This window comes from Schistocerca nitens, chromosome 1 (genome assembly GCF_023898315.1).
Source record: "Schistocerca nitens isolate TAMUIC-IGC-003100 chromosome 1, iqSchNite1.1, whole genome shotgun sequence".
NCBI lineage: Eukaryota > Metazoa > Arthropoda > Insecta > Orthoptera > Acrididae > Schistocerca > Schistocerca nitens.
The window spans coordinates 413,531,607-413,555,238 of NC_064614.1; the positions used below are offsets into that span (position 1 = coordinate 413,531,607).

The following is a 23,632-nucleotide window of genomic DNA, read 5'->3' on the forward strand; positions in this document are numbered from 1 at the left end:
GTTATTAAAAGATGAGTTCCGTATCCGAGAGGTGGCTCTGAGTATCATGAATTATATCGGGTCGCCCATGCTGATATTAATGTTCTTGTTTCAAACGAATACTTCAGTGTTTCCTTCAATGACGTCGCGTCTCATGACAGCTTCTAAACCAGTTCAGTGTAACCGGTATTCTCTCTTCAATAACGATGTTGACGGATACACATCTTTAAGGTCTTCTGTTTTTCACATCGGAGATTTTATAAGTCATCTTCTGTTATCGTTTGGATTTGTAATCAAAGTGAGAAAGTCACGGAAGAATTTCTGGTCAGTACATATTCCATTAATTTGATACTAAGAGCTTGCCGTAACGCGAAGAATCGCGGAGGCTGTTAGGACACATAAAATACTTTTCACTGCAAGTCTTTGTTTGGGTTTTCAGCATGAAACGCACTTTTGTAAGACTTTATAGAGCGCGCTATTGACGATATATCACGTCGTAGCTTTCATTTCTTCCATGCCTTGTGATAACTGTGTATAATCCCATATAGATCCTTTTTTTCGGCTGATGGAAATAGGAACCAGGCAAGAGCGAAACCCAGTGGTGATAGACTATTCCTCTCGTTATACATCAATGATACATTCAGTCTTTCCAGATACATCCGAGAGAGATATCAGCTGTAAAGAAGAAATTCTGCTATAGAATAATCGGTTGAAGTCGTGAATTGTAGAACTTTGTATAGGATTGATATATTTTTAGAAAGCCATTGATAAACGTTGAATTAACAGACCATCAGGCAAGGAGATTCCGTATCCGCAAAACTGTTCGCACAGCCCTAGAGGAAATGTTCAGGTCTCTATACTGGGAAAAATCGCAAGAAATACTTTTGTTGTAATGTATCTGAACTGATCTCTTTCTTCTGATCACGTTGTACTCAGATCCATATTTAGGATCTATAGACCACAAAGCCTATGTAGCGGATGATTTGTGACAGCCAAGCCCCAAAAATATCATCTTAAAGCAATTTTTGAATTAAAATTCTATTACGCAGCACTCAAGGTACGTTACTACTGCATCATCTAGAAGGTATGGCACAATACAGTACATAGTAAAGAAGTTCTTATAGTGTATTCTTCCATTCTTACTACACTTCAAACCAAAAAGAAATAACAGAAATTCTAGTAGCAGATAATAACAGTTCCTGGCGCTGGCGACAGACTGAAACTGTATAACAAGTCAGTACACTGCGACTGACACTGAAATCTTCTTGACACTCCCAGCTCTGTACACAAATTGGAGGAGGGGGGAGATTTGGCGGCCAAGGTATGCTTTAGCGAGAACGAAGACAAGCAGTAGAAACTCTCGCCATATGCGGACGGGCATTATCTTCCGGAAATGTTAGCCCAGAATGGCTTGCCATCAAGGGCAAAGCAAACCGGGGAGTAGAATAACGTCGAAGTTCTGCTGTGCTATAAAGGTACCGCGGATGACAACCAAAGGGGTTCTTCTAAGAAAAGAAGCGGCATCTGAAACCATCACTCATAGCTGTCGGGGCGCGTGGTGGGCGAGTATCAGTGTGGTCTCTCAGGAGGTATTGAATAGAATTGGAGAGAAGAGAAATTTGTGACACAACTTGACTAGAAGAATGGATCGGTTGGTAGGGCATATTCTGAGGCATCAAGTGATCACCAATTTAGTATTTGAGGGCAGCGTGGAGGGTAAAAATCGCAGAGGGAGACCAAGAGATGAATACACTACACAGATTCAGGAGGATGTAGGTTGCAGTAGGTACTGGGAGACGAAGAACCTTGCACAGGATAGAGTAGCATGGAGAGCTGCATCAAATCAGTTTCTGGATTGAAGACCACAACAACAACAACATCTCACAGCTGTTCTGTGCGTCTCCAGACACGTCTCCGCCGGTCATCGGGACTCAGTTCGAATCGGGACTCATCACTGAAGACAATTCTGCTCCAGTCAGTGAGATTCCAGGCCGAAGATGTATCTGGAGACGCTCCGGACAGCGGTGGGATATCAACCTGACTGCCGCCCACCATATCGCTCGACAACCAGGAGTGATGGTCTGGTGTGCGACAGCTGTACAAACGACTACTATACCGACACGATTAAAGGCTGCAGCCTAGACAGCTGCCCGTAAATAAGCCCTTGGATTTAAGATGTATGTAGAGACCTGGGATTCCAGACACGGTGGTGGGCATACTATAATCGTGGTAAACTCTGCTCTCCGGATGCCAGAAACACTGGTGAGGAAAAATTACTTTCAGTACGGATCCTCGAATAAGTAAGCTGCAGACTGAGTGATTCGGGCGCTTCGCCTGATCCAATTGTTCTGTGTGAAAGAAGCGCTCTGTGGATGCGGGCAGAATGTTGCTGCCTTTTAGTACACTGCAGGAGCCGGTGGCGGTGACGGCCTGCCTTCCTGCCTCTCCTGCGAGGCGGCCCATAAATACCGCAGGGCACGTGGCGCTGCGGCTGACACCCAGGCGAGTTCGGTGGGAGAGAGTAGCTGCCGTTCCCGCCAAAACAGCACCTGCTGGCCCAGCACGAGTCGCGGGTCTGCCTATCCAGCGCCTGCAACCGGACAACTTACCACCTGGCCACACCACTGCATGTAGTCTGGACAGGTGCCGTCTTGCCGTCACACATATCGTGTTGTGTGCTTCCCAATATGAAGGACCACCTCCTACGATGAGCAAGATTAAGGAAAATGTGCATTTCAACGTATGGTTTTCTAGGGTAAATTGCTAGAGTTTTTGCAGCCTTTGATTTATTAATAAAACAGTGATACTTGCCCGTAGTGTGGGGTCATCGCTGGCATAATGTGCTTGTTGGTGGAGCAGAAGCAAATAAAGAACTGTGCTGCAGCTGCAAGCACATTATGCTGAGGTGGCCCTACACTAAGAGTTACATTTAATAACATGTTTATTATATTTTTACATCCTTTGATGATGCCAATCTTGGTTACATGTTATCCATGTTTTGTTTACAATTTTCGGAAGTCAGACGCATCTAATGATGATTTCATAAATCGAAACCTACCAGAAAATAAAGGGGAAAAATTGCAATCAAAGACTGTTTTGAGTTCATCAAATTTGAACATTGGGGTACTATGTAGTTCGACGTGAGTATGTCGTATTTCCTGAAGAATCCTTGAAGGATGAACTAGAACACGTGAAGAGTATCTTCCAAGCGAATGGATATTTTCAGCAACAGATCTGCAAGGCGTTGCAAGTGAACCAAAAATGCAGGTGCGCAATGAGGAATACGTGGTGATACTTGCAATTAGCCTGTTGCGTTTCTGCCTTAAATGGATGCTCCTTCCTCAAAGACAGGCCGGGTCCTCGAGAAACGCCGTGTCAAAGTGCTTTGCCGCTGTCCTATTCGCTTCTATGGAGGACGTAGGGTTTTTATTAGAGATAACTAGGTTGATGCTAATTATGACGATATTTTACCGTCACAAATTAACCGAAGGTTTTGAACTTCTGTAATTATGTCGCCCACAGTTGCGTATAACATTACGCTATATTGATAATTTTTACTCTTGGACCGTCTAATTACAAATGAATGAAACAGGTTTTGTGTCATACACGTTTCACCTTCAGTTTTTGCTAGACACTTTTACTGCCCTGAAATATGTATCTTTCTTTCTTTGTACTATTTAGTTTACATTTATGATGCTGTATGTATAGCTTATACACAGTTCCAGCAGTTAGCTTTTTATATTGTACTAATAATTTAGAAGAATTATATTCAACAGTTGGCAGCACCATCAAGACGTAACATCAAAACAAGCTTTCAGTTCATAGTGCTGTGAAGTCCGAAAAAAAGTACATGGTAATTACAACTGAAAGCAAAAAAAAGAACAATTACGAAGCCATATTACTATCTGCTAAAATCTTGCAACTTCAACTGCGCTCGGGGTTGCGGGCAGATCATCATCTTCTGTGCAAAATGCAGGTCACTAGGGTCTGCTGGAGGAGAATGCTGGAGCAGAGAATGCTGCGAGGACAGAGAAAGCAGAGCCGCGCGCACGCAGCAATCCTGGTAACTCACGGCAGCTGCTGACCCCAGGTCACACAGCAGTAAGTCGCCTTAATTTCCGTGGGAGACGTGGACGCCTGCCGGGCGGACGAAAAGCTGTTCCCCGGATTTTACGGAATGTATGATGCCGACGGGCAAAGTCAGCTTAGAATTTTGACAAAAGACTGTGCTTTCGATTAGCGAAAAGTGCAAATATCTAAAGCACGTCGGGAATTATTTTGGTAGGCTTTATACTTTCACTGAATAGCCTACAGGTACGTAGGTTGTAAAATTCCCTGAAATACTGGTGGGTGTGCCAACTGTGAGTACCGATCGGTTGGACACAGAGCACTGGATGATTCTGAATGCATTTGTGACTACTCTGCAATTTACGCGTAAGTCTTCGGGAAATGGTTCGTAGAACCACTTTTGGACTATTTCTCGACCGTTCCACTCTCGAATAGCACGTGGGAAAATAGAAAACTTACATATTTATGTGCGACCTATGATTTCTCCTCCTTTATTACGATGGTCATTTCTCCCTATGTAGATGGGAGTCAACAAAATATTTTGTCATTCGGAGGAGATAATCGGTGACTGAAATTTTGTGAAAAGCCTTGCGGCAATGAAAAACTCCTTTGTCTTAATGATTGCCATCCCAACTCGTTTACCATATGCGTCACTGTCTCTCCCCCATTTAGCGATAGTACAGAACGAACTGCCTTTCTTTGAACTTTTTCGATGTCCTTCGGCAATGCTGTCTGATGCGGACTCCACACTGCGCAGCAGTACTCCAGAAGAGAATGGACAAGTGTAATGTAGGCAGTCTCTGTAGTAAATCTGTTGCATCTTCCAATTAAATGTAGTCTGTGGTTCGCATTCCACGCAACACTTTCTGTGTGATTGTTTTTCGTAATTCTAATCCCTTGGTGCTCCCTTGAATCGACAACGTTTAAAGTTGGTTGATTTAGCGTGCAACCGAAATGTAAGAGGATTTTTTTTAGCACTGCTGTGGAGGGTCTCTCAGTTTTTATACGGTCAATTTCCACTGTACACACCGGGCAGATATTTTGTCTAAATCATTAAAAATTAATTCTAGTCTTCCGATGACTTGATTACACAGAAAGCAACATCATCAACTCAAAAAAATCTGAGACGACTCCTCAGATTGTTTTCGAAATCATTTCTATAGAGTGAGATCAGCAGAAGTCCTAAATACTCCCTTGGAGAACCCAAGATATAATTTCAGTTTCACTAGAAGACTTCTCGCCAATCAGTAGGAACTGTGAACTTTCTGACAGGAAATCACGTATCTAGAGTGTTATTTTCAAACCAAAACACATTCGTGAGCAACTGAATTTGACGTTCACCTAACTACTTGTAGCTGTCCCTTCGCCCTGATGGCTTGGCGAAGCGCTTTGGCATCCACTCAAGAGACGAGGAAAACTTTAGGAAGCAGTTCTGTTTATGGTCGCTTAACCGCAGCCCACAATGCACAAAGATTGTTCGCAGATGTCCAGTAGGCGCAAACTCACTGCGTGGTGTCCCATGTGTGTCCCTGGGATTGGAGTCAGAAGACACGGGAGTTCACATGGGCAAGTTCATTACTAAAAGAACAGACGTAGTGCATGGTCCTGCAGACGAAACAAGGTTGCAAGTTATCAGTCAATAAGTTGCTGCAAACATCATTAGCGAGAAACAATGCAACCTAATAGGAACACCCTTTCATTTCTTGTAAATATTATCCACAGAGCATACTAGAACGTTTTCGAATCCTGCAGACAGTGAGTACCTACAAATGCCGCTAGTCGTCATAAAAGGCGATCTTTTCCCAGTTGCGGGAGTCAGTTATTGGTGGTCCTGCACCAATGCTGACCTCTGTGACACGCATTGAGCATGGGTAGGCCTACGCCTACACGTGGTTTCTATGCCACTTAGCGAGGAGGTGCTTCTGGACGTTATGTCTGATCAGTGGTTGTCGTTGTTGTCGTTCCTCATCTTGTGATTCGCTACTTACTGATCAGCTTGCTTGCTGCTACATCCTGCAACACTCGAATCGCGCCATCAACATGTTGTTATACTCGGCAGTCCTTTCTGTCAGTGGGTCGGTTTATCGCAAACACAGGTACGATACACCCTTGATAGTGTTGGCCACGAAAAACCCAGTGATTGAACGACTTCGAAGATAGGAAGTCCCACGCGTTAGGCAACAGCAATCTGGTCGTCATCTACTGTGTAGGTATCAGGCGTCTTTCCAGACATGAGATCGAATGTCTGTCCGATATCCAGAACAAATTCTGTCGACGCCCCAGTAATATGACACTGGTGATGTTCTTTCTATTCGTAGTGGTGACAAGTGTGAAAATTACGATTAACGTCCCGTCGACTCCGACATCATTAGAGATGCACTACGCTCTTGGATAAGAGAAGGAAATCGCTTGTATCCTTTTGGGGCAACTTCAATTTTTCTTAAGCAATTTAGGGACTCTCAGTCTTATACTTCTGGGTATGCTGCCGCGAGGGTAGCCCACGAATAGTCTATCATACATCCCTCCTCTATCTTTCCTGACATCTGCACTGCCTGACAAACAAAGAGAAGCACCCAGAAGACTTGATGAGATGTCAGTCACATTTTGTGAACGGACACACCATCGGCGAGTATGTAACTGATTAGAATTGCAATTCTCTGTGACAGGTAGAACGGCCACGGGAATGTCGTTCCTGTTTAGTGTAGTTGCAAGGATGGAGGGGTATATAAGGGGTGTGAAAAGTATTACATGTTTAGGGGCCACTGTGAAGGACGAAGGGATATATAAGGGATGTGAAAAGTATTAGATGTTTAGTGGCCACTGTGAAGGACGTGTAGGTGCCGCGTAATCATATGAGACAGCATTATCAGCACCAGAGAGAGTTTGAAAGAGGCCTCATTGTTTGCCTCCGTTAGGTCTGCTGGTCAAATCGTGCAGTATCCAGTTTTGCGAAGCATTTGGATGTGACAGCGACCCGAGTCAGACTGTATGGGGACGTAAGAGCTGGCCTACTCATCGTCAAGGTTCTGGTGAACCACGTCTGTCCACAACAACAGGAACGTCTGTGTCACCCTGTACCGTTATCAGAGCCTAGCAGCAGTCAGACTAGGGAATCACCTTACCATGGGTAGGCTGCCATAACACAATGGGCTGCTCTTGGAGTGGTGCTGCGACGGGGAGGCATGGGCTGCTGATAAATGGCGTCGCATTGTGTTTAGCAATGAATGGCGCTTCTGCACTACTCCTGGTGACCGTCGTCAGTGATAGTGGGTGCGACCTGGGGAGAGGCCTCATTCTTCCAATGTTGTGAAGAGGTTCAGGTGTGTTACACATGGTGTTGTGGTGTGAGGAGCCAATGGGTATGACTTCAGGTCACAGCTGGTAGTGACTGAGGACATCCTTTGTCCTCATGTGTTACCTCTTATGTGACAGTGTAGTGATGCCATTTTTCAACAGGACAACACTCGTCCATACATTTCATGTGACTGTATGAACAGTCTGCTTGATGCTGTACTCTCACGGCCAGCATGATCCGCGGCTTTGTCTCCGACAGAAGGAGAGGATGCAACAGCTCCATGACAGCCTTCCAAACTGAATTAGTGCTTGCATCTAGGACAGAGGAATTTGCAGTGTCATACTGGTAAGTGAGCACATACTGCCAAGCTCGTTATAAATTTGACTCGAATTTGTAATCAGTGCAATAAAATGACATACGCTCTCTACAGTGAAGTTTCGTTTCCTCCTCGCCTTCCGGGTGCTTCATTTCCTTTGGCAGGCAATGTATGTCAATTTAGGACGGTTACAGAAAACGTAAATCTGGATGATTGGACGGAGATTTGAGCCGCTGTGCTTCGGAAATTGAGTCCATGGTCTTAGCACCGAGCCAAATCACTTGGTAGTTTTAATTCCGTTGCCTAAATGTCTGTGTTATTTGCATTCTTGCGGTTAACTGAACGGAAAGGTAAGTACTGAAGAGTACTTGTGGATTGGTTGCGACATTCTCTTGCAATATCAGTTTCTTGGAGCTTTTCCTACAACATGGAGAACTGCTAGCGATGACTGAGGCAACCAGGGAGCGAATGAAGGAGGACCGTACTTCGACGTCTAAACACTCATATGAGACAAAGCAGAAATCGTGTGGAGAACGAAGCGAATGGGACAGGATTTATATATTTAAGGGCATTATCTGTTGAGCGAACCATCGCGGAATTCGCCTGAAATGATTTATGAAAACAGCATAAATCCACGTTAGGATGGCCGGTTGCGTATCTGAACCATTTCTTTCCGAACAGGGTCTAAAAATTGTTCGTTGATTGCGAGACAGCAGCGCTGAGCGTATTGTTTCTTTTTTTTCTTTCTTTTTTTACGGTTTATGAATGTGGAAGTAAGATTTGTGTTCCACAAATGTAATAATCGATTTGTTTAGCAACAACATACATTATAGAAGGAGAAGCCATGAATTAAATTTTGTGTCAACACTAGGGCTTCAACATGGGTCTCCTGTTTACTAAGTAGATATGCTAATCACTACACCGCCGCCGCACTGTGGTTCACACCGCTGCATGGTGCTGCCCTAAGCCAAAGCCCTCCCTAACACATAGCTAAATCCACGCCCTCAGCTTGTTCTCCACTTCTTAAATCGTCAACTATCTGAGCCAAAATGCCATGGTAGTGTGGTGGTTAGGACATCTGCCTCGTCAACAAGAGACCTTGGTTCAAATCCCGGCTTTGGCAAAAATATTAAATCCTTACTTCAGCTTCTATCCTCATCAAAGATACAATCGAAACTCACATGTCTCTAAGAAAATGTAATTCTGTCAGAACTTATATTCAAGACACAGATATTGCTACATTATACTGAAAATGTAAGAACGGCACTTGAAAATAAAAGTGGGTGCCGATTAGTCAGCCTTCATAGAGGGGGAACGCTGGTCGTATCCAGACATACGAAGTGATCACAAGACAATGGAACAATTTTTTTTACGTCTTTCTATTAGAAAGCGCTACGGAAGTCCCTCGAAATGTTCCCGCCGTTTAAGAAAAGTACTTCTCTGTAGAGAGCGCTTTTAAAGCCCGCTGCTCTGGTGTGTGGCGTGTTTTTGCATTGGCGGGGAGCAAGTGGCGGGCAGATGTGTTGGGCGCGCGCCTCGCGAGATAAGGCGAGGGCAGCTGGCGGTACGCAGTCTGGGAGGCGGCGGTCGCAGCTGCCGGGCTGTGCTATCTGCGGTCAGGGACTGCAATCGACACAGCAGCGTACTTACTTGTTACCCGTACTCGCCTGAAACCTACAGGCGTGTACCAATTTTGTTTAGGAGGACCGCGGGCGTTGGTGCTCCTGCCTATTACGAGAGGTTTTCTCACTTAGCTTCTTAGCCCCTGCCTGTGAGAAATAGCAGCGTTGTGCAACTGCTTCTGTGTAGATTTATTTGATGCTGATGCACAGACTGTGTTATACCCGCCAGGGTAGCCAAGAGCGATAACGCGCTGCTTCCTGGAGTCGGGTAGGCGCACCGGCCCCGGATCGAATCCGCCTGGCGGATTAACGACGACGGCCGGTGTGCCGGCCAGCCTGGATGTGGTTTTTAGGCGGTTTTCCACATCCTACTATGTGAATACCGGGCTGGTCCCCACGCCCCGCCTCAGTTACACGACTCGCAGACATTTGAAACACATTCACGCTATTTCACGATTTACACTATATGCAGACTGCTGGAGAACACTAATTCCGTCCCAGGGGGTATGGGGTGGCTGCAGGAGGGGCATCTGGCCACCCCTTAACATTAACATGCCAAATCCGGTTAACCATGGTCGACCCTGCGTCACTGCGGGATAAGGCGCAAACGATGTAATAGAATAGAATAGAATAGCACAGACTGTGTTATGATTGCGTTGTTGACAACTTTCACACAAGGTAGAGCGCAACGTCCGGTGTGGACCATCGGTTACCGCTCTTTTATTACACCAGGAAAGTCACATCATTTAAAATCCCCATCCAGAGTTACAAAATTACCGCAGGCTACCGTAGATTGCCATACGTAAGAGCAGACTACCGTAGTTTTTCTAGAAGCCTTGGTCAGTTAATGTTGTAACCGTGTTCCCTGTATGTTAGGTGTTCCATACTATCGGGTATTACCTCATTTCGATCCCTTTGAATATGCGATCAGTGTCTTACTAGGTTCCCTTAGAAACTGGAAGTCGTGATTCATCTAGAAACTCAGTGAGGACATATAAAGGGCGTATTTGCAGCGACACTGAAATTGTCGATGTTTAGTTCCGGTTTTATTCGAAAATTGATGATTTGTAGCGTGAAACAGGGATGATGAAGGAAAAATAAAAAACAATAAATGATAATTAAGTGAAACTCTCAGCTGCCGACAGGTGTCGTTGACATACCTCGATGGGGACAGCTGAAAATGTGTGCCCCGACCGGGACTCGAACGCTGGATCTCCTGATTACATGTCAGACGCTCTATCCATCTTTTTCTTTTTTAAATCTCATTTTGTTCGTTGCATCTGCTCGAGGCGGACGTCGTAAGACATCCCTTTAAGTTCGTTGTTGAACGATTAACTCAGTTTTTTTATTACAGAGGGCAGCTAACCCTTTTTTTTTTTGTAGTCTCATTTTGTTCGTTTTCGTTCGTTGTATCTGCTCGGTGCGGACGTCGCAAGACACCCGTTTCAGTTCGTAGTTGATCCATTATCTCAGTTTTTTTATTACAGAGGGCAACTAACCCTCTGACCGAACACGCTGAGTTACCGTGCCGGCCGCGGTTTTATTCGAAAATTGATGATTTGTAGCGTGAAGACTTGAACCAAGGACCTCTCGTTCCGCAGCTCCTCGCGCTAACCACGGGACCACGGCGCTCCTGTGTCCGAACACGCTGAGCTACCTCGCCGGCATCCATCTGAGCCACCGAGGAACAGATGAGTAGCGCGACTGCAGGGACTTATCCCTTGCACGCTTCCCGTGAGACCCACATTCACAACTGTCCACAACCTACACACGTAATGTTCCTAATAGATACTTTGCCCACCCACTCATTACTCGCGCCCACTAAGGTGACGATTCCCGTAAGAGTTCGGTCAACCTGTGCGCATTCGCACAGACGAAGGTCAATGGCCGGGTAGCCATTTAACTTTATATGAAGATAGTAACTGTTCTCGAAAGAACAGATACCATTGATGACAATAAAGATTTGTTAAATAACGCAGTTCCCCCGAAAAAAATAGGTAAAATTTAAAAAAATGCAAAACAAAATCACGTCAAACATTGCTTCAATACTTCGTTGAGCTTATATAACGCAAGTTTCTGTTATTCGTAAATAGCTTACTCAGTTATCAATAATGACAGGAAAATCTTGCATTTGATCATGATGACTTTCTATTGAGTACAAAATAATATCAATAACTATGTAGATTTGTTTGTGTTTGCGCATGTAAACTGCACTTGCATAAAAATAATTGCTTTGGTTACATAAAAACAAAGAAGTTGCAATTTATATTTTGTAAGGATATAAAATACACAATGGACTAACACTTAACGATGTGTGGTTTTAATTATGTACAAAACAAGCAAACAAAAACCGGAGATCGTCAGCAGCCGTTTCTCTCTTACACATTAATTTATGTTTCGTTCCCGACCAATGCTGCCAATACCGTCGATAAACCTACCATCTGTTACGTCATTCATGCGTTGTACCAGAACTATCGAACTGTAGTTTTAGTACATCAACACTATTTCCCCATCCTATGGACAGATACTGTGGGTGTCATGCTATCACTCCATGAGTCACTGCGGACACATCTTCTCTAGCTTTAATTTAGGATATTGGTACACATTCTAACCTGAAACTGTTCCTCCATCCATCCCACATGCAAGGTGAGGCGTTAGCGACCATTTTGTCCAGCCCTTACAATGAAGGCGTACCGAATATATTGTTATTACAAAAACCAATAACAGATTCATACAGGAGGAGAAATGACAAATCCAGCGAACATAATCACGAGTCGATTTTGTGTATATTTAATATTTCGTGAAACTTAATAGGTAAATTTCCAGTGAAAAGTCAATTTCACTCAGTATTCTCTACAAAAGTTCATGAAATGTATTTTTTAATTAACACATACCTAATAGTCATTTTTAATGAAAAATGGAAATCATCTTTTTTCTAAATGCATATCACACACAAAAATCCACTTTCCATTGCAAATATCACTTCTGAATTACCTATCTTTTATAAAAGATGGTTAATCAAGAGTGTTTTCATGAAATTTTTTATGCATGTTTATGTATTTTGCGATTCACGGAAAAAAAGCACGCACTTTTGTTTAAAAATATGAAACTGCCATGACTCGAAGCCAGGTCCCCCCCCCCCTCCCCGCTGGAGATGAGCACTACCACAGAGCCACACTGTTTGTAAAAAAAAAAAAAAAAAAAAAAAAGAAAGGACCTTTCTTTAGCGCGTTAAAGGTGATCGTAAAACTTCAACGTCGATGTTCTCCAGTTGCATTTCACGGCTTCGGAAAACTAATATCTACTTGAGTGATGAACTCCGTTTACAGAAAAAAAAAAAAAACTGCCGCGCGGGATTAGCCGAGCGCTCTGAGGCGCTGCAGTCAAGGACTGTGCGGCTCGAGTCCTCCCTCGGGCATTGGTGTGTGTGTTTGTCCTTAGGATGATTTAGGTTAAGTAGTGTGTTTGCTTAGGGACTGATGACCTTAGCAGTTAAGTCTCATAAGATTTCACACACACAATAAAAATCTCAAAAATCTGACTACCGTGTAGTGTCCGTGTTAGTGATGTGTAGGTGTCCAAGGCCAGAAATTAAAACCTGTAAAAAAAAGCAACAAAAACCAATAGGAACCGAACAAAGCGTCGCCGAAACGAGCCGCAGTGAACTTCCGGGCTTGTTAATAAGGCGGGCGCAGGACTCTGAACAGTCAAGTGTTTTTCTCGCTGCGCGCGGCATCACATTTAACTTGTTTACGGACCTGCAGTCGGCGTCTTGTGCTTTGTATATGTGTGTGAGTGGGGCAGGGTTTGGGGGAGGGGGGGAAGGGGTGGTAAGGAGCTGCGAAGCCCGCGCCGATCTGGTAGGAGTGAAAGGAAGCGCTGCATCGCCCAGTGCGGACCGAAATAGCCGCAGTCTCCGACGCACACAGCAAGTCTACGGCCGGGTCGGCATAAAGGACGCACGCGGTCTGCCTTCTTGTCTAGCGTCTACTATGCGTTTCAAATAACGTTTTTGGTTTATTTTTATTTATTGCCCTGAGTCAACTCCACAGTTTCTGATTAAGTTAATACGAATTATAACGATGTTTCAATGCAATAATATCAGCCACTTCAATTCGAAGAATAGCTCCGTCACTCTTTCGTGCTAACTACACCGACGGACAAAATATCGCAACACCGGAAAACAGTTAATGGAGAGTAATGAAATTTCGGGAATACATTTGTCCAGGTAACGTAACTAAGTGAATAACATTGCAAGATCATAGGCTAATGTAAGCGCGAGACAAGCCATTGGCCGGCCGCTGGTGGCCGAGCGGTTCTGGCGCTACAGTCTGGAACCACGCGACCGCTACGGTCGCAGGTTCGAATCCTGCTTCGGGCATGGATGTGTGTGTTCTAGGGGACTTACGACCTCAGCATTTGAGTCCCATAGTGCTCAGAGCCATTTGAACCATTTTTTTTTAAAGACAAGCCATTGCAAATGTAAAATGCTGGTACATTAATAACAGATGTAACGGCCAGAATGTTGAATGCAAGCGTGAAAACGTACGTGCATTGTGTTATACGAGTGCCGGACGTCAGTTTGAGGGATGGAATTCCGTGGCTGTTACATTTGCTCGGTGAATGCAGGGACGGTTAATGCTGATTGTGGACGACGCTGGCGTTATTGTCCGATGTTGTCCCATACGTGCTCGATTGGAGACAGATCTGGTGACCGACCAGCCCAAAGCTACAAGACAACGCGCTGTAAGGCGTGTAGGGTTACGACAGCAGTATGTGGGAGAGCTTTATCCTCTTGGAAGACGCCCTCTGGAATGCTGTTCATGAATGGCAGCACAACAGGTCGAGTCACCAGATCGACGTACAGATATGTAGTCAGAGTGCATGTGATAACTACGAGAGTGCTCCTGCTGTCATACCAAACTACACCCCGGCCATGACTACAGGTGTAGGCTCAAATGGCTCTGAGCACTACGGGACTTAACTTCTGAGGTCATCAGTCCCCTAGAACTTAGAACTACTTAAACCTAACTAACTTGAAGACATCAGTCACATCCATGCCCGAGGCAGGATTCGAACCTGCGACCGTAGCGGTCGCGCGGTTCCAGACTGTAGCGCCTAGACCACAGGTGTAGAGCCAATGTGTTTAGCACGCAGATAGATTACTTTCAGGCCCTCAAATGGCCTCCTTCTAACGAACACACGGTCATCGCTAGCAGCGAAGTAGAACCAGTTTTCATCAGAAAATACAACAGCCCCCCCCCCCCCCTCTGCCCTTCAATGAGTTCTCGCTTGACGCCATTGAAGTCGAAAATGGCGGTGGTTTTGGATCAAAGGATTGATTGTACGTTGCAGGGCGTCTGGCTCGGAGCTGTCCTCGAGGTAATCGATTCGTAACCTTTTTGTCACTGAGGTGCCAACTGTTGCTCAAATTGCTGCCGCAGACGCAGCACAATGCGTCACAGCCATACACCGGACACCATGGTCTTCTCTCTCGGTAGTGGCACATGACCGTTCCTGAGGCCGGCCTTCTTGCGACTCGTGATCAGCGCTGCCAGTAATCATGTACAATGGCTACATTCCTACCAAGGTTTTCTGCAACATCCCAGAAGGAACATTCAGTTTCTCATATTCTTATTACACCACCTCGTCGAAACTCAGTGAGGTCTTGATAATGGCGTATTTGTTGCCTGTAAGGCATTCTTGACCAACGCACCAAGTCCAATCTGAAAGGTAGCTAATGCTCACGACCGTTACAGCGCGTGTTTAAAGCAAACACAATTTGCATCCTGATAGGGTCGCTACTAGCGCCACTCGAATGCCACTGGCGCGAAATATTTAATAAACATCTCCTTTCACATGTAGATACACTCCTGCCAACTTTCGTTCATGTCGCACAACTGTTCCTTGGTGCTGCGACTTTTTTTTCCATCGGTGTATAAGTAAATTAATGTGAGACGAAACGAACTGTTGTTTTTGAGATCGCCTCCATTTCCTTTATCAGACCCACTGATTTTCTTAGTTGCACGATTGTGGTTGTACATTCCGGAAATAATTATCATTTTGGTAACGATAGCACATCGCCAACATCAGCATCGGTTTTAAATTACCTCGTTTCGAAAACGACAACAGGGTTCTAGAGCTAATGAGCATTTAGATGAAAATGATTTGTTGATGTTGTGAATGTTTCCACCGTCATGAAGTATGCTTTTACCTCATACCAGACGTGACCTGCACTACTTCCAGCTGTTCTTCTCGTAAAGCTGCTTTTGCTATGAAGAAGAACAGGCTGCGTACTCTAGACACAATCTGTTTTATTGGCCAGAGTAAACCTCCAACTCAATTTACAACTTACATTACAAGGTAGTAGTTTCACAAGAACAGCTCGTCTGACAAATTTCTGTTGTCAGACTCTTCTTTTTCTTCGTTGCATATCCAGATCTGTGTTGTCAGAAACCATGGAGCTTCCCCGGGGAGGAGCGCCATGGCGCGACGCACGGGGCTGCAGACTCTGCGCAACCACTTGCGATGACTAAAACTCATCAAAAGGGTGTCTTACGCCCCCCCCCCCCCCCCAGGCGCACCTCCAACATAAAAATTTCAACCCCAACAAACCACAATAAAACACCAATTATGAACAATTACTCATTGTACTAATTGCTAAGGGTGCAGACGTTAGACAAAACCCCTGAAGTACACTACTGGCCATTAAAATTGCTACACCAAGAAGAAATGCAGATGATAAACGGGTATTCATTGGACAAATATATTATACTAGAACTGACCTGTGATTACATTTTTACGCAATTTTGGTGCACAGATCCTGAGAAACCTGTACCCAGAACAACCACCTCTGGCCATAATAACGGCCTTAATACGCCTGGGTATTGAGTCAAACAGAGCTTGGATGGCGTGTACAGGTACAGCTGCCCATGCAGCTTCAACACCATACCACAGTTCGTCAAGAGTAGTGACTGGCGTTTTGTGACGAGCCAGTTGCTCGGCCACCATTGACCAGACGTTTTTAGTTGGTGACAAATCTGGAGAATGTACTGGCCAGAGCAGCAGTCGAACATTTTCTGTATCCAGAAAGGCCCGCACAGGACCTACAACATGTGGTCGTGCATTTTCCTGCTAAAATGTAGGGTTTCGTAGGGATCTAATGAAGGGTAGAGCCATGGGTCGTAACACATCTGAAATGTAACGTTTACTGTTCCAAGCGCCGTCAATACGAACAAGAGGTGACCGAGACGTCTAACCAATGGCACCCCATACCATCACGCCGCGTGATACGCCAGTATGGCGATGACGAATACACGCTTCCAATGTGCGTCCACCGCGATCTCGCCTAAAACAGATGCGACCATGATGATGCTGTAAACAGAACCTGGATTCATCCGAAAAAATGACATTTTGCCATTCGTGCACCCGGGTTCGACGTTGAGTACACAACCGCAGGCGCTCATGTCTGTGATCCAGCATCAAGGGTAACTGCAGCCATGGTTTCCGAGCTGATAGTCCATGCTGCTGCAAACGTCGTAGAACTGTTCGTGCAGATGGTTGTTGTCTTGCAAACGTCCCCATCTGTTGACTCAGGGATCGAGACGTGGCTGCACGAACCGTTACAAAAAATGGTTCAAATGGCTCTGAGCACTATGGGACTCAACTGCTATGGTCATCAGTCCCCTAGAACTTAGAACTACTTAAACCTAACTAACCTAAGGACATCACACACATCCATGCCCGAGGCAGGATTCGAACCTGCGACCGTAGCAGTCGCACGGTTCCGGACTGGAACCGTTACATCCATGCGGATAAGATGCCAGTCATCTCGACTGCTAGTGATACGAGGCCGTTGGGATACAGCACGGCGTTCCGTATTACCCTTCTGAACCCACCGATTCCATATTGTGCTAACAGTCATTGGATCTCGACCTACGCGAGCAGCAGTGTCGCGATACGATAAACCGCAATCGCGATAGGCTACAATCCGACATTTATCAAAGTCGGAAACGTGATGGTACGCATTTCTCCTCCTTACACGAGGCATCACAACAACGTTTCACCAGGCAACGCCGGTCAACTGCTGTTTGTGTATGAGAAATCGGTTGGAACCTTTCCTCATGTCAGCACGTTGTTGGTGTCGCCACCGGCGCCAACCTTGTGTGAATGCTCTGAAAAGCTAATCATTTGCATATCACAGCATCTTCTTCCTGTCGGTTAAATTTCGTGTGTGTAGCATATCATCTTCGTGGTGTGGCAGTTTTAATGGCCATAGTGTATTAACCAACGTATCTGTACCTTTACACAGCCTTGCCACAGTGGTAACACCTTTTCCCGTCAGATCACCGAAGTTCGGTACTGTCGGGATTGGCTAGCAGTTGTCTGGGTGACCGTCTGGGTCTGCCAAGCGCTGTTGGCAGGCGTGGTTCACGTAGCCCTCGTGAGGCCAGTTGAGGAGCCACTTGACTGAGAGGTAGCAGCTGCGGTCGCGAAAACTGACAGCGACCGGGTGCTCGGTGCGCTGCTCACGTGCCCCTCCATATCGGCATCCAGAGATACCTGTCGACTGAGGATGCCACGGCGGTCGCTCTGCGGTTGGGCCTTCCAAGGCCTGTTCAGACGGAGTTTAAAGTTATCTGCACTTTTACAGTGTGTACTTCACCGCATTTAAACACGATATTCATTCTTGATAAACTATTAACTTGACTGAAATATCGATATTAAAGTTTCAACTGAATTAATCAAAACAATACTTTGAAACCGCAAATAAGAACGCCGGAAGCGAGAAGAAATAATGCGGGGTGGAGTGACACCAGAGTGGGCCACGCCAATTACCACATATGACACCTACTGGCTGGACTGCTGTTGCATGAAGTGTGCTGGTAATTGTTCGTTCCGAGAGGGGAGGGAGCCATTTCGGAGCACAGAGCGTGACGACACGTGGCCTATCCGCGCCGCTCCGGCTCTCGAAACGAGCGCGCGGCTGTGGTGTGGCAGCATCGATATAGCGGGCAGGTATCGATTATGGACGGACGCACCTTGAGCGGCTGTGGTCCTGGCGGTGACGTGGAGGGCCGCCGTGCGCCTGACAGCTCCACCCCTCCAGCGCCGGCGCCGCCCGCATGCCCCATCGTCGGATTTCATCCTGACGCATGCGGGAAAAGTATTATATAAATTCTTCCGCCAGCCGAGACCCAATGTGGGGCTCGGTAAGCGCACAGGCAGTACGCAGAGGAGTGGGGCCAGCCCAACCTCTTTCCGGTGAAGTCGATTTTAAGCGAAGGGAACTTCTTTCCCACTGAGCGATACCGACTAGTCTCTAACAGGCTGCGTCTTCCGATATAACGGTGCCAGTACAGTTTGTCGTCAGCCAAAAATTCTCGCCGCAGTCTTTCCGGGACGTCGCTGAGATTTACTCACAAGGGAACCTCCCCACCGCACCCCCCTCAGATTTATATATAAGTTGGCACAGTGGATAGGCCTTGAAAACTGAACACAGATCAATCGAGAAAACAGGAAGAAGTTGTGTGGAACTATGAAAAAATAAGCAAAATATACAAACTGAGTAGTCCATGCGCAACATATATAACATCTAGGAGATGGCGAGCTCTGGAGAGCGGTGGTCCCGTGGTTAGCGTGAGCAACTGCGGAACGAGAGGTCCTTGGTTCAAGTCTTCCCTCGAGTGAAAATTTTAATTTTTTATTTAAAGTTTATGTCACAAACTCTTTATGTTTTCATCACTTTTTTGGGAGTGGTTATCACATCCACAAGAAAACCTAAATCGGGCAAGGTAGAAGAATCTTTTTACCCATTCACCAAGTGTACAGGTCAGGTGGGTCGACAACATATTCCTGTCATGTGACGCACATGCCGTCACCTGTGTCGTATAGAATATATCAGACGTGTTTTCCTGTGGAGGAATCGGTTGACCTATGACCTTGCGATCAAATGTTTTCGGTTCCCATTGAAGAGGCACGTCCTTTCGTCTACTAATCGCACGGTTTTGCGGTGCGGTCGCAAAACACAGACACTAAACTTATTACACTGAACAGAGACGTCAATGAACGAACGGACAGATCATAACTATGGGAAAATAAAATTTTCACTCCATGAAAGACTTGAACCAAAAACCTCTCGTTCTTCAGCTGCTCACGCTAACCACGGGACCACCGCTCTCCAGAGTTCGCTATCTCCTTGATGTTATATATGTTGCGCATGGACTACTCAGTTTGTTTATTTTGCTTATTTTTTCATAGTTCCACACAACTTCTTCCTGTTTTCTCGATTGATCTGTGTTCAGTTTTTCAAGGCCTATCTACTGTGCCAACCTATAACTAAATCTGAGGGGGGAACGATGGGGAGGTTCCCTTGTCAGTGTGGTGTGAAATACAAGGGGGTTCAATAAGTAAAGCCGTTTTGTTTGGCCGCGGAATTTGTTATAGATCATTGTAGGATATTCCTGCTTCAGCTCCTATAGTTTCATGAAGTCACCATTGGTGGCGGCGCTATACGTAGCTTTCAATATGGCGCCTGTGACGGAGGTGTGTTCCAAGCAGAGAGCTGTAATTGCGTTTCTTTTGGCGAAAAACCAGAGCAGCGCAGATATTCATAGCCGCTTGCAGAATGCCTATGGAGACCTGACAGTGAGCTAAAGCACGGCGAGTCGTTGGACGAGGCGTCTGTCGTCATTGTATCGAGGTCGCGCAAACCCGTACGATTTCCCGCGTGCTGCCTCGCAGCACATAGCTGTGACTTCCGTAGTGTTGGAACTTCCGGACACTCTTATTTGAGGTGATCGACGGATCACAATTAAACATCCAGCTGCTCAACTGGACGTCTCTGTTGGTAGCGCTGACACATTTGTCCACTAGATGGCGTACTCAAAGGCGTATGCTCGCTGGGTTCCTCGCAGTCTAACAAAAGACCGTAAAGAGCAAGGACCACCTGTACGGAACTGCTTGCGCGTTACGAGGCTAATTGTGAAAATTTCTTGTCGAATATAAAAAGGTTTAAATGGCTCTAAGCGCTATGGGACTTAACATCAAAGGTCATGTCCCCTAGACTTAGAACACATCCATGCCCGAGGCAGGATTCGAACCTGCAACCGTAGCGGTCGCGCGGTTCCAGACCGAAGCCTTAGAACCGCTCGGCCACTGCGGCCGGCTGTCGAATATCGTCACAGGTGATGAAAAGACGGTTCATCACATTGAACCGAAAACAAAACGGCACATCTCTGTCCCCGAAGAGGAAGGTTAAAACCGTATCCTCATCCGGTAAATCCATGGTGACGGTCTTGCGGCACTCTGAAAGAGTTATTCTGTTTGATGTTGTCCCTCAAGGTGCAACCATCAATTCTGAAGTGTACTGTGCTGCCCACAGGAAACTGAAGAAACGTCTTCAGCATATTGGTCACCACAAAAATGCAAACGAAGCACTCCTTCTACATGACAGGGCAAGTCCGTGCACTCGAGAAGAGCTCACAAAACTTGACTGGAATGTTCTTCCTCATCCACCCTACAGCCCAGATCTTGCTCCTTCCATTTCCATCTGTTTGGCACAATGAAGAATGCACTCCGCGGGAAGCGATTCGTGGATGATGGAGAGTTGTTGTTGCAGTAAAACGTTGACTCCGTGGTCACCAGTAGAGTAGTATCATGCGGCCATACAGTAAGGTGGCATCAGGCCGTCGCACTGAACAGAGATTATGTCTGAAAACAGGGTATTGTAGCCTAAAGCGTCGCGAGTAATATATGTATTGGAATCTTGAAGAAAACCAATCTGCTTTCAGGGAAAAAAAAATTACTTATTGAATGCCCTTCGTATGTTTCGATAGGCGGCAGCATTTGTGTACGAAGCAATTAACGCTGTATGAACTGCGTCGCAAATTGATAGTCTATTACGAGTTCTGAGTTGCAGACGGATTGTTTAATATGGGTCGACAGAATGCCATAGATGCGGATCTCCCTTGCTTCTCCTACTACTCACCCTCCCTCCCTCCTATCCCCAACGCACACTTAGATATGAACAGCACATGCACAGTCTGCGCACGCGCGCTTTTGTGTGTGTGTGTGTGTGTGTGTGTGTGTGTGTGTGCGTGCGTGCGTGCTTGAGGGAGGGGGGGGGGCGAACAGGAGAGAGAGAGGGAGAGAGAAAGAAGTGCGGGTCGCATAGTTGCCTCAGGAGGAAGCGAGACAGGCTACGTGTCCCCTGTTGGTATCTAAGGCATCCCTAGAAATGATTCAAATGGCTCTGAGCACTATCGGACTTAACATATGAGGTCATCAGTCCCCCAAACTTACAACTACTCAAAGCTAACTAACCTAAGGACTTCATACACATCCATGCCCGAGGCAGGATTCGAACCTGCGACCGTAGCAGCAGCGCGGTTCCGGACTGAAGCGCCTAGAAGCGCTCGGTCACAACGGCCGGCCCTAGAAATGATTGTGATTTTACTAAAAACCGTGAGTGAGGCTAAATTCCTATTCACACCACAGAGAAATTTTAGTATACCCTGAAGAACATTACAAATTTGTGTTGTAGATGTTCCCACCAATATTTCATTTGTGGACCCATGTGGCAATCGGTCAAAGAATGAGCCTTTTTTTACAGTATGAAATAGAAAAAAAGTGTCAAATTTCCAGAGAGAATAAAATGTTTGCTGCAGGAATTGGACGCTTCTCGATCTCTACTGGTTGCAACACAGGGCAAGTTGGAGTTATGAAATCTGCAATCCTGTTGGCACGACTGCGCAATAACATGTCAAAATTGGTAGACGACAGCAATCTTGGTTCAGTCCTATGCTGTTAAGAGTCAGTTCGTTCGGCCAGCTAGAGAATTGTTTTTGAAGTTATCCATATTCACCTATAATAATGCTGAAGATGTGTTTTACAAAATATGTATGTTCCAAAACACATTTCCTTGAACTTTAAGTGTGCCAGTCGATTATAAAATGTGTAAGGCATGAAAATAAGATAATACATCCACTAACATGATCAGATGTGAAGTTTTGTAAGCAAAGGAAGCGTTACAGTTGACACCAAAGTTGCACAAACGTTTATACACAAGGTTTATGTTTGAAAAGTTTTAATCAAAGACGTATTTTCTGGCTACATTTGTTGATACCTAACAAGATTTTTCTATGTAGTTCCGGTCTCTTTTCTATTTCAGACTTTTAATTTTGAATGTCAATTTAATATTATTTACGCATGAATTAAAATATGAGTATATTTTGCGAAGTATATATTTTAACTCTTTCGCTACCCATGATTGAAATATATGAAGATATTATTTTAAATCATTAAGTGAAGAAAAGGTGGTATCCAAAGTCATATTAATAACGTAAAAAGAGGTACTTTTCTTAAGAATCTTCTAATGAAATATCCTTACGTTTCAGGTATCAAAGTAATCTACCTTCCAAAATATATTGAGTAGATAACTATTAACCTTTTAGGATAGAATAAAATTTGTGTACATATTGTCAAACTTATTTACTGTAGCACACTGCGTTTTCAGATTCGCCAATTCAGTTGCACCAAAAGGCGATTTAAAACCTTGCCCCTTGCTGGAGAAATTTCTCCTGATGCCCGCGGCGGATAGAGGGCCAGGTGTGTGTGTGTGTGTGTGTGTGTGTGTGTGTGTGTGTGTGTGTGTGTGTCGGCGAGGGGGGGTGGGGGGGGGGGGAAGGGGAAGTAGTCGTAGGACGACAACGATATTCCCGAAACTGACAGTAGGTCACTTATCACACTGCTGTGACATGACTGCTCACGTCCGTCTGCTATGTCAATAAGCGGGTTGCTTTTCGGACATGAAATCTATGTAAAAATCTTGCATCTTAGACAGTAATGGAAGATGGAGTTAGCTTAGGCCGCTAAGATATTCTCGTCGGCAAATAAACATTTTTCTTCTTTCTGTTTCCAAAACGAAATAGCTGCATTTATTGCCATCCTGTTTGCATGCTACTTATTTCGAAGCGTTACGGCTCGAACGTCAGCCACGAAATGCTTTGACCTGCCTATCATCCGAATACGAATAAGATGCGAAAATTTTGAGTTCATCTCTGCAACAAGTGATCCACAAGCTCGTTAAATCAGTAACCAGAGAAATCTTATATCACTGGTAAAAAACAGTCGCCACTTCACCCTGCATCAGTGTTCTAGTTATACTTAATCGTTAATTAATATTTTCCATACAGGGTTAGAATGCCAAAGAGAAAGCAAAAACTGAAAAACTACTGGATCATGCTTATTTTTGTTTCAGAAGATACGATTGTGCTTGATACAAAATACGTTATTTATATTCAACAATGAAAAGAAGAACAACAACGTGATTATGCCTTTTATACGTTTAAC

At 45.2% G+C, this 23,632-nt stretch overlaps 1 protein-coding gene across 1 annotated transcript in view; it reads right to left on the reverse strand.

Annotated features, from left to right (window-relative positions):
* Positions 1-23,632, reverse strand: part of LOC126249838 (matrix metalloproteinase-2-like) — a 935,541-nt gene that overhangs the window by 172,617 nt on the left and 739,292 nt on the right. The window lies entirely within an intron of this gene.